This window comes from Castor canadensis, chromosome 4 (assembly GCF_047511655.1).
Source record: "Castor canadensis chromosome 4, mCasCan1.hap1v2, whole genome shotgun sequence".
NCBI lineage: Eukaryota > Metazoa > Chordata > Mammalia > Rodentia > Castoridae > Castor > Castor canadensis.
The window spans coordinates 148112413-148125075 of NC_133389.1; the positions used below are offsets into that span (position 1 = coordinate 148112413).

Genomic DNA, 12663 nt, shown 5'->3' on the forward strand with positions numbered 1-12663 from the left:
CTAGGAGCGTGTTTTTTTTGGGGGGTTGTATGTTATAGAATCCTTCCTCATTCTCCTTGGTCACATGCTCCCACCATAATGTTCTGCCTCACCACAGGTCCACAGGGAGCCAGCTGATCATAGACTGAAACCTCGAACCAAGAGTTAAAACAAATCTTTTCATCTTTTGTTTTTCTCTCAGCTATTTGTGACAAGTAATGAAAGTCTGACTAACAGTGTCTTTAAACAGAAACACACATAAAACAAGGCTATGCACTGATTGATTAATGGCAATATTGCAACCAGAGGTTCTTAGGAGCTTGACTGTGCATTTCTCTGAGGAAGAACAGCAGTCAGGATTTGCTAATTCAGTGTTCATGGTGATTTTACAGAATATACTATGACTAACAAGAATTGAATATACTTAATTTTAATGATATATAATTCAAACTTTTTTAAGTAAAAAATTCAGTGTTACTCTTGCCGTAATTTAAAATATTACACTAAACTGTAAGCTATGGACTTTTTCTGTTAATGCACTTAGTTAAAATAAAGGTTTTCATGGAGGGAAATAATCTCCAGAAATCTAAATTTGTAGTTTTTTTTTTTTAGGAATTCAAAAAACTATTAACACTTCATATATATATATATACATATACATGTATATATATGTATATATATATATATATACATATATATACACACATATATATCCAAGTTATTAGTTTAAGCAAATAAAGTGAAAAATTGTATTGCAACTTCTCAATCATACTCACATAATGATTTGGCATTTGTTCTTCTGCAGACAGTTGCTTAGAAACCAATAGCAATCTTATGATGCGTATAAGGTTTTTTTTTTTTTTTTTTGCTACAAATGATCATTGTGCTTGCACTCTATTATTAAACATCTTAACGGTTTAAGATTCAAAGAAATAAGTTCCAAAAATGAAGTTAAATATGCCAAAAGATCTTACCTCTTGTAAAATTTTTTGTGCATCTTCTTGTGTTTCAAAAGTGACAAAACCATACCTAAATAAAAGCATTAATTATTACTAATTCTTTTCTTAGAACACTGCATTAGTTACATTAATTTTCTTTTTGTAGGTGATTGAACCTAGGGTGTCATGTACACTAAGCAAGTGCTTTACCACTGAGTTACACCCAGCCCTATATTAAAATTTTTGTTTTTTAAGAATGGGCCAATGCAGGAGTAAGCCTCTTTTTATGATGCACCAGCATAGGAACCTTAGAAGAGTCATTCAACTTTTAATACTCTTACCTTCTCCTTTTAAAGTGAAGGGGACTATCTGGGTGCTGGTGGCTCGAACCTATAATCCTAGGTTGCAGTCTGAGGCCAGCTTGGGCAAATAGTTCACAAGACAACATCTCCAAAATAACCAGTGCAAAATGTTCAAGAGGCATGACTCAAGCAGTACAGCAAGCCTTTAGTTCAAAACTCAACCCCAGCCCCCTCCACTCCGAGGCAAAAAAAAAAAAAAAAAAAAAAATGAAGGGGACTGACAGAAGAAAAAAGAAACCAGAGAATGTTTTTCTTCTTTTGTGTGCTGAAACACAAAGCCTTGTGCATGACAGGCAAGAACTCTACCACTGAGGTACATCCCTAGCCCAAAACAAGGAATTTTGAAACATTTACTGCCCTGTTGTATGTAAAAAAGGAAAAGCATGAAAGATTCATGCTTTGGTTTAAAAACTGGGAAGTAATGTCCAGTCCAAAGAGACGATCTCTCTTTTTCTCTCTGATGCTGTGGATCATGCACACTAGTTCAGTGCTTCACCATTAAGTACATTCCCAGCCTTATAATCTCTTTCTTTTTAATTTTATAATTTCCCTTTTAAAACAGTAGAACTTTGGTTTAGAGGAATAAAAATAGAAAGCAAAGCCTTAAAATTAAAAAATTCAATACAATAAAAATTTCTTGTATTGGTAAAGGATTGTACAAATGTATTATTTAATTATTATTATTGGGATGTATAAACTAGTAATGCAATTATTAGTATATTTCTCAAACAACATCAATATTATGTACACAACCTATATTTCATATGTGCTCTTCATACATGATTGCTACCTTTAAGTATAATTGTTATAATAGTCAAAATATAGGCGCATGCCTATAATCCCAGCACTGAGGAGGTTGAGGCAGGAGGATCATGAGTTCAAGGCAAGCCTAAGCTGTACAGAGACCCTGTCTCAAAAAAAAATGGTGGGCATGGTGGCTCAAGTGTGCAATCCTAGCTATTTGGAAGGTGGAGATTTGAGGATCATGGATCGAGGTCAGCCTGGACAAAAAGTTTGCAAGACTTCATCTTACCCAATGGCTGGTGCAGTGGTGTGTGCTTCTCATCCCAGCTATGTAGTGAAGCATAAATAGGAGGACTGTGGTCCAGGCTGGCCTGGGCAAAAGGGAGATCCTATCTCAAAAATAATCAATACAAACAGGCTGGCAGAGGGACTCAAAAGTGGTAGAACACCTACCTAGCAAGCTCCAGGCCCTGAGTTCAACCCCTCAGTACTAACTATAAACAAATAAATAAATAAATAAGATACAAAGATGCAAATACATGATGTATGCTATGCTCAAAATCCAATCTAGGTAGAGAAAAAAGAAACAAATAAGATGTGGATCAACTAAAGCAAAACTCCTTTTTAGTAATGCTAAATCATTATGATTTTTTGGGTGGTATTGGGGTTTGAACTCAGGGTCTCACACTTGCTCAGCAGGCACTCTACCACTTGAGCCACTCTGCCAGTCCTATTTTGAATTGGATATTTTCAAGATAGGGTCGGGAGAACTATTAGCTGGGGCTTACTTTGAACCCTGATCCTCCTGATCTCTGCCTCCCCAGTAGCTAGGATACAGGTGTGAGTCACTGGTGCCTGGTTTAAGTAATGCTATATTATTTTTATTAATAAATTAAAAAAAATTCATAATTATGCAGGGCCTTGTGCTTGCTCTACCACTTGAATTACACCTCCAGCCATTTTTGCTACTAGGCTTATTGGTTAAAATGGGGTCTTGCTAACTTTTTGCCCAGGCTGGCCTTGACTCGTGAATCTCCGACAACTAGCTTAATTTTTTCTTTTTAAATACTACCTGTTTTTGTGATGCTGAGGATTGAATCCAGGGCTTTGTGCATGCTAGGCAGGTGCTCTACCACGGACCTGTAACTGTAGATCTAAAGTTTATTTTTAAGCAAACAAATTTCTCTTTGCCCAAACATTAAGCAAGAGTTAAGGAATTATTTTTACACTAAATTTTTTGATGGAATATATACACCACCCAGTGGAAAATGCATAAAATACAGCTTACATTTCCATGTATTCTGCTAGCCAAATAAAAGATATAATCTCAGTTCTTCTTAATATTATTTGGCAGAGGAAGTATTTTGCTTAAAAATAACCTCTCTGTAGGAACACACTGCTTTCAGAGTACCCAACTGTCATATATTGTTTCTGATTAATATTGTTTTCTGTTCACCTCATTGGTCCTTTCTCTTATGTCTATAAATATGTATGTCTCATCTCTCTTCCAATAAATCACAATCCCTCATGGATTTCCACTGCCCTATTTTCTTTTACCTTTGCAGGAAAACTCCGTATGTGAATGTACTATGCAAACTACATTTTCCCTTTTTGGAATTTACTTTTGTACACAAAGTAATACACCAAAACAGCTCTATCCATTTCCATACACAATCTATTGCTTTCTCTCCACTTTCATTCTTTTTGAGCTGACAATGAAAGTAATTGTCATTAGTTTCCTAATGAGGACTCTGAGGCACAACCTATAGACATTCCTTGGAGTCAAGCTGTTTTCAATAAAGCTCTCCATAGTCTGTCTAAAGCAGGGATACAATTCCCAAAGTATCTGATGCCTTAGCTTCTGCTTCCTTAGTCACTGTTCATTTGCTTCTCAACATTAAGGACTTGCTGCCCCTCTGCCCACATGGAGTAAGGAACACTATAGTGTCCACCCTACCACACCCACACCACACACCACACACACACACACACCACACACACACACAACACACACACACACACACACACCCACACATATACCACACACACACAACCACACACACACCACACACACACACAACACAACACACACACACACCACACACACACCACACACACACACACACCACACACACACCAAAAGGCAAGAGAAAAAAGAGAATATGAAATTCTGTTGAAAAATGGAGCCAAAGTAAATTAGCATATACAATCCAGTACTCCAATAAAAATACAATTGTTAATTCCACACACACTCTGTAATTATACTAACCCTTTGGACACTCCAGCTCTGTCATTTACAATCTTCACTTCTTTTACAGACCCATACTGGGAAAAAAATTTTCTCAAATCATTTTCATTTGTCTGAAGGCATAAAAAGAAAACATTTTAATTAACAAAAGATGAAATTGCTCTCAAGCTTGTTTTGGCTACAGAAAAAGTTCTAAATAATACTAGGGTTGAACAATGCCTATCATTAAAACAGTGCATAAAATACTAGATTATTCAATCTTGTTTTATGCAGTATCTTTGTTTTTAAATTGTTGTATTCAAATCAGAGTACCTTAAGTTAAATCATTCTAAAGCTACAAAGAACATTCACTATTTAAAGGAATCTTCCAGTGACACTTGTTCTCTGGTTGGTCGGTTTTCACAGAAAACTGATTTGAATTAGGTATACTATAACCATAGTAAGGGCATGTTATCTAATTGGCTCTGTAGCGTAGGGAGACCAACAGTCTTAGCAATGGAAATAGGTTATGTTGGCCTACACCAGTCACTTTCTCATAAGCAGCATAGACTCCACAAGAACCAGGCCTTAGGAATGGAATGCATTTCCAAAAGTACTTGAACTCAACTTGTGATAATAGAGTGACTACAAGACTTAAAGTTATTATTTTGTCTGTATTCAATATACATTTCAGCTAAATACAGACATGACATTAAAAATAAAAATTAATCATAGTTGGACTTATAATGCATAAGACATGTAGAAAGATGGTTTGGGAATATCTGGTTTTACTTAAAATGATCTGATAACAGACTCATGGCATGTAGTCCTACAGTATTTATGCTACATTCATTGCAATTTCATTTCATGGTTCAGTTATAACTGTTTGTCTCCAAAAGTAACTTTTAAGTGTCCCTGGGGGGTAAAATGTCTTTATTATACATGTAAGAAAAAGACATGCCTTAGAACACAACTATATCTTTTGAGTTGTATTGCTACCTCAATAAATACACCATTGAGTTTTGGTTGGCAAAGCCTACTAAACTGGACAATAACAAATGCTGAGTTAATGTAAATTCTTGTTTAGAATTATGAAAAGGAATATCCATCTTGAATATTTATGATCAGCCATTAATATTTTCTGTGGACGCAGAAAAATTAAAAAAATAAACACTTATAAGAAATAATTTTCTTTATTTTTAGTGAAACAATCACATACTTAAGACTCATTATTTTTCCAAGTACACTAAGTGTAACATTTCTCTTACGCAGGAAAAAAGTAATTCTACCTAAATTGTGAGAAAATAATTACACAGAAATAATGAGTATCAAATGTCATACCTAATGGCATAAAGATTTTTTTTGTAAAAAAAGACATTTATAATTTCTAACATTTAATACATGAGCTTAGAAAGCCTTCTACATATCCATGTGGAAGGGTATTTGAGTTAAAATATTATGCAGGCATTTCTTGTATATATTTATACCCCCCATATAGGGCAGTAATCATCTTACAACAACTATGCTTTTCTGAAAGTATGAAATTGCTGATTACCTGATTAAGTATATTACTGTTAAGATGTTTTATTCTGACGACAACATATAGTCCTTTTTTGGTGACCAATTTCTAAATCCTATCATAGAAAGTTATTTACAACAGATGAAGTTAAGGAAGTTGCTTGGGAACCTGAGATAAAGGTTGGGATTAAAAAGCCAGGATTTTATAGAACCAAGTTTTAAAAGATTGAATCTTCTTTTGAAAATTATAATCACCCATTATTTGGGCATTTGGAGTATTATGTTAGAAAGCACTAGTGTGTATGTGTATGGTGACATGAAAAATATGGAGCTTTGACTCAGAGAAGATCCTAGTCACCTTCTGCCACTATGTAAGTAGTTAGGAGCCTACAGCAAGTTCAATGAGCCTCAGTTTCCTTATATGTGAAACTGCACAACTATACATGCTTTATTTAACTTACATAACTGTTGAAAATATTCTTTATATGAAGACACTTTGAAACCTATTAATCAATATATTAATGTTACTTTATAGTTGCACAAGGAAATACCAAGAAACAACTTCTAATGCAAAATAACCGGTTTATGCTGCATGCCTAAATAAGTACCTTAAAGTCAATTCCTCCTACAAAGATGCGATTAGGGATCACAGTTCCATATCTTGGGGCATTTGTTGTGTTATTCAAAGGCACAGGTGACACAGGATTAGGGGATGAAGATAATGAATCTGTTTGCGTCTGATTTGATGTTTGCTGTAAAATAAAATTCTTTTAAACTTTTAGCACCAGTTGTAAGTTTTAATGCAGGCTGTAAACATATATCTTCAAAAAGATGAGTCATTTAGATACAGGGTAGTAGCTGAAGACTTTTTTGTTCTAATATTATGAAGACAGTTATAATTATATATAATATGACTACATATTAATTGCACTATTGTAATTAGAGATAATAGCTTTTGAGGGCAACAAAAAATAAAACAATCTGACCCTACTACATAGACGATCTTAACTATTAAATATATTATTTAAATAAGCTTACAGTAATTATTATTAGAATATTAAGGAAGAATATTAAACTCATAAAGAAGTCCCAAAGAGAAAAGCAGATCCAGAGTTGAGACTGGATTGGCAGAACCAATTAGGCCCTGGCGTGGTTAGAAGTTGGTCTGATACTCACAGATAGTCAATGGTATTCTATTGTCAACAGAATACCAACTTCAGATAAGGTCACTCTCCGATTATGATGAATTAAAGTAAAAACAAGACCATTTCATAATCATATTTGAACACTGACAAAAAAATATTGCCCAACCCACAAGAAAGACCAAATACCCCTCTGTTTGTGGGTACGAGGGACTACTGCCTTATCAATCACAGCTTTAGCACTGATCCATATTTCTTGCACTTTAGGTAAGAATATACACAATCTTATGTTAATTCTTAATTCTTACTACTCCTACTTCCCAAAATGTATTCCAGGGTAAAGCTCTTCTCCCTGAAACTCTGATTAAAATTAATTTACATGAGCCTAGATCCTACAGTAAGTACTTCTTAACACTATCTAAGAGGACCCATGGTGCATATTCTTCCTAGTTCCAATGACTGAAGAGACCCAAGTATTAAATTATAGATGTTTTCTTGGTAGTCTTTGACTAAAGGGCACTGATAAACTCTGACATTCAAATTCAGTATTTTCAGCCTGAAAATCCAAATTTTAAATGCATTGTATATTTGAAGACTACACTGATTTGGTTAAAAAAAATTACATATACTCATAAAGTTTCACGCCAAAGAATTCAGCTCAGTTCATATCCATATGCTTACAATTCTAAGCCAGAGGACTTAAATGTATTTAAATTTTTTATTAGCATGAGTTGTATAAAGGGGTTTCATTATGATATTTACATACATGCATACAAGGTACTTTAATCATATTCAACTCACCAGAGGATTTAAATGTAATAAAATTATATGAACATTAAGCCTTTACACAATGACAAGTACTTTACAATGACTTGTAAGGTACAACTGAAAAGAAAATCAAGAATTAAGAGTAAGAAAATTAAGAATAGAATCTTGAGGAGAAAACTATTCAAAAACTTGGTATTTTCCTTCTAGAAAGACAAAAGACTTGTGAGATAGTTTAACATACTAAATGGGTGCTTCAAAAAGACTGAGTAAAATTGGTGGGCATGGTGGTTCACAGCGGTAATTCAAGCTACTCAGGAGGCAGAAATCAGTATTGCTGCACGCTCCAGCAAAAAATTAGCAAGACCCCCACATGCAAAAAAAAAAAAAAAAAAAAAAGCTGGGTGTGGTGGCCTGCATCTGTTACCACAGCTATGTGGGAAGTGTAAATAGGATTGTGGTCAAGGCTGGCCTGAGCATAAACTTGGGACCCTTTTAGACAAAGAGCTAGAGCAAAAAAGTGCTCAGGGTGTGGTCAAGTGACAGAGCCCCTGCCTAAGAAGCGCAAGGCTCTGAGTTCAAATCCCAGTGCAGCCAAAGCAAAGCAAACAAAAGACTGACGCTCACAATTCCAGTTCGCTGAGGAATAAACACATGAAAATCAATTTCTAATTTTGATAGCACAGTTGTTCTTTTTAACTTCGTGGCCAATAAAATCAGAATCCCTAAATTAATTTCTGGAAATGCACAGAGACATAAGTAGGCCAGTGTGAACACTGGGCTATAGGCTGGACTTAGTGGGCTCTCTTCCCCATGCAGTCTTAAGGAGGAAAACATATATTGCCTAGTGAGGAGTCATAGCACTTCTTTTAAGCTACTGAAAAGTCATCACATTTAATAATTGCTGTGTTGTAATTTCCAATGAAAAAATTGGAAATAAGATCTTAGTTTCTTTCCTGGGCACTTGGAGGTTATTTGTAACTTCACTTTACTCAGTAATGATTCTGGGAGAATGAAGGATTCTGGGATGCTTAATGTTATTTTTCAACTGTGGATTTGTACTCCTAAAGATAATCTAACAACTCCTGTAGATACAACCTTGTCTCTCAGGCCATTTGTTTATAGTGTAGAAATTATTTATTTACTAAGTTAAAAAAAATCAGTCGTTGGACTAGGAGCTTAGCTCAACTGCTAGAGTTCTCAGCCAGCAAGTAAGAGGTCCTGGGTTCAATCTCCAGTGCTGCAGTAAATGAATAAAGAAATACAAATCAGTCCTCACAAACTTGTCTTCCTAAAAACAAAATAAGAGCTTAATGGATGAACTCCTTTTTTCTCCAGTTTAAGTAAAAAACAAACTCCATTATTTTTCAGTGCGAAAGGGCTGAAATGAACCAAACAAAAGTGCCTTATTTCCTACGCCGAGAAACTACAGAGAAAAGAAACTTTTTACAATCAATTCACTTCCTTCTCTTGTCTCTATTGTGGGTTCCGCGTGCTTAACTTCTCTCCTTACCGCTTAGCTATTTTCTAACACATCCATCATGTATTTAGTACGTTCACTTTCTCTCTCTTGTCACTAAACAAACAAACAAACAAAAAACCCCTTAATGCTCACGAGGGCAGGGAGTTTGTGCTAAGCACAGCAGCCTCTACAGCAGTGGCATTCCGTAGCAGGTGCTCAGTGACCGAGCTTTGAAGGAATAAGGGAGTGGATCATTTCTTCGGGAGCGACTTGCTCGCGACCCGCGGCACTTTGGAGGAGGACACACGAATAGAGTACGATTGCTACTCTAGAAAATATTGTAACGTTAGCAGGAACAGGGCTGGGCAGAGGCGACATCTAAGTTCCTTGACGGTTAGCGGATGCATTGAGCTACACAGCAAAGCACGCTTCGCCTGGGCTGGCGGTCGGAAAGCCCCCCGGGGAGGAAGGGCTGCTATGGGGTTCGGTTAGGGTCCTCTGCTCAGCACAGCTCCCTGCACTAACGTGCCCTCACCGCCGCCTCCCCTGGACCATCAAACCCGAGCCCTAGCACCGCGTTGGCAAAGACAACTTAAGGGACCGGCTAACCGTCGCGGTCACGGCCTCGGTGCTCCTTCCCCTCCGAGGCCAGCAGGTGGAGGCGCTGGGGGAAATGGCCGCAGCGACAACGTCCTCGGGTTCTCGCAGGTCATCGTGAACCGGGGCACCGATACGAGGATCCACCCCCTCCCCACCAAAGTGCGGGAGGGAAAAGAAGGCTAGCCAGCGAGAAATTTTGCCAGGCAAACCCGCCAGCAGCCGTGGCGGGAACCCTCAACGGCACCGACCCCGCCGCCCACCTCGTGTGCAGCGGGCCTCGGCACCACGTGGCGCGCGTTGATTGGCTGCTGGTGGGGCGCGGGGCGGGGCGTGGCGGCACGTTACCGCCGGCCCTCGGGCCTGTGGGGCCCCCGGCCCCCGCCCACAAGTGTAGGATGGGTCCAGACCCCTGCTGGAGGACCGGCTCAGATCTGGGCCACACGTGTCCTCCTTCTTCCCCCTTGTCGCTCAGGCCCTCTGGGCCCCACAGAGCGGTCAGGGAGAGAAGGCGTCGACCACGCGGCTCCTGGCGGTGGGCGCTAGGCTGAGGCCCGCAAGTGCGGGCGTCAAAGACGCGGCCTATTGCAGTTTGGACGGGAAAGCGCTCATCCAAAGGCACTCCGTGGGGTGCACACGTCCCAGCGTCCCGAAGCTTCTTGGCCACGCCTGACACCTCCCCCCGCCCACCCCCAGCCCCGCCGGGCAGCCGCCCTTCCGATTCCGCGACACCGTCCGACGGGCGGCTCTTCGCTGCAGTCGACGGGCACGCTGGGGCGCCCTTCCGAGACAAATGGCGAGCGTTTGGACGCTAAAGCGCGCCCGTACAGTCCAGCCCCTCCTCCCCGCCACCTCGGGCCGGGGTCCGGCTCGCAGTACTCACCGCCCCGGACTCGGGCTCCATCTTTCCCTCCTCTTTACAGACGGGCAGAAGGCGCAGGAACCTAAAGTTTGAAAGCACCTTCGCACAAGAGGCCACGCTACCTTTCCCCAGTGGCGCTCTTTCTCGCAGGCGGCGGCGGCGGCAGGGACAGCTGCAGGGCGCGGGCTCGGACCCGGGGCCTGAACCTGCCGCCTGGGGGTGGGGAGGGGCGGGCGGCGTCGCTCGGGCGGCGGGTCGCGCTGCGGGCGGGCGCCGCCAGCCGGGCGGGGCGGGGCGCGGGCGGGCGGGTTTGGGCTGTGGTCGCGGAGCAGGTTGGGGCGGGCGTGGGGTGTGCGGGTCGAGGGCTGGGTTCTGGGACGGCCGGCGAGGGTAGAGCGGAGGGAAATACAAGGCTCCATGCGCGGCCGCCTTTTTTCCCCTGCTGGTCTCCACTGGCGGCTGTGGAGGGATGGAGGTGGCCTGACGCAGGCGGAGGGGGGCTTCCGAAGCTGCTACGGGGCGAGGAAGGCCGTTCCACCGTCGACTCCGTCCCCGGGCCCGACGGACGCCCCAAACTCGGGCTCCCGAGCAGCGGCGGACGCGCGCTGCACCTGTTGTCGCCGTCACTCAGCCCGCGGGACCGCCCGCAGTCGGGTCTAGGTGTCCCAGGCCTCGGGAGCGGGTCGGCGCGGGAGGGCGCCCGCTTCCAGACCTCTCTGCTTGGGAAGTTGAGACGAGTGGGACGAGGAGGGAAAAGGAGACGAGAATGATAGGGGATAGTACTGAAATAGAGCGCATCTGTGTAGAACAAGACACAAGGAAACGCACTGAAAACAACAGCACAGGGTGGGGAAGGCGGAGGGAGAGTCAGAGGCTCACACTGACTAAAGCACAGCATTTTCACGGGTAAAATGCCAAGGCAAAATTCCTACGAGCAGTGAACAGATGCTTAAATAATGAAGGGCGGGCATGTCGAACAGGTCATGTTAACGGCAGGGCAATAGTGGGAGGGAAGGGTGAATGTGGGTCGTGTGTTTCCTACACAAACACGAACGTGAAACACTGAAACCTGTTGGTGTTATTTTAAGAACGGGAGTGGGTAAGAGGGAATAAACCAAACTGCGGTGCATTATATGTATATGTGGAAATGTCACAACAGAGCCCCTTGTACAATAATTAGGTACTAATAAAAAAATGTTTCCAAAAGGCAGCTGAGATTATGTGTATCTCTCCAAGGAAAATATTTCAGTAAGGTAGACATGTAGTAATGGCTGCTTATTACAACTGTCATTCATCAAGGGCTCCTCTTGTTTCAGGCGCAGTACTTTATGGTCATTTCCCCCAGCATCCTTTCCCATAGACACTCAGGCTACATCACAGGTGAGTAAACAAAGGTTTAGTGGGCAAGTGATTTGGTAGAGGTCCACAGCTATAGGATGTGAACCCCTGGGCTCCCTGACCTCAGTACTTAATCTTAGTGGTTTCGTCATGTTAAAGAATCAGCAGCACCAATTGTAAAAAGTTACATCGGTGGTAACTTTTGTACTAAGGGTTAGCTCTGCGTTATTTTACTTTCAAGATGGGTTAAATAATGAGCAGAGTGATCACAGTTGTTTTGATTGGTTCAAAGATTAGCTACCATATTCTCTATCAGAAATAAAATGGAAGAGTTTTTGTTCATTTTAACTAAAGCATCCTAAGAGTTATACATTTCTGCATGCAATTTAAACTCATTTTCTCAGGTTTTAGTTTCTGTGGAAGCAAAAATAGAAACCTATTCAGATTAAAACTCATATTCTAGAGTATGATAATTCTACTGGGTATTTTTTTCCAGCAGTAATGATAGATTTACTATCTATCATTAGATACTACTATCCTCTGTTTTGTCACAATTTTTTTTCTACTAAAAAGTAATTTTTGAAGACATGGCAAAAATTTATTTGCCATGGTCAGTGGTCAGCTTGACACAAATTAACAAAATTCAGGGAACAATGGCTGTATTCCAAGCCAGTGGTGGATGCTAGTGGAATATGCTATATATTCAGTGTTGTAATTCTGTGTTCTGTT

The 12663-nt window shown here is 40.7% G+C and overlaps 1 protein-coding gene across 1 annotated transcript in view; it reads right to left on the bottom strand.

The window, feature by feature from the left end:
* Positions 1-1003, bottom strand: part of Boll (boule homolog, RNA binding protein) — a 57310-nt gene extending 56307 nt beyond the window's left edge. Inside the window, 1 exon segment of the mRNA XM_074071337.1 lies at positions 954-1003. The gene's annotated coding sequence lies outside the window, so the exon portion shown is untranslated.
* Between the last annotated feature and the right edge of the window lie 11660 nt (positions 1004-12663).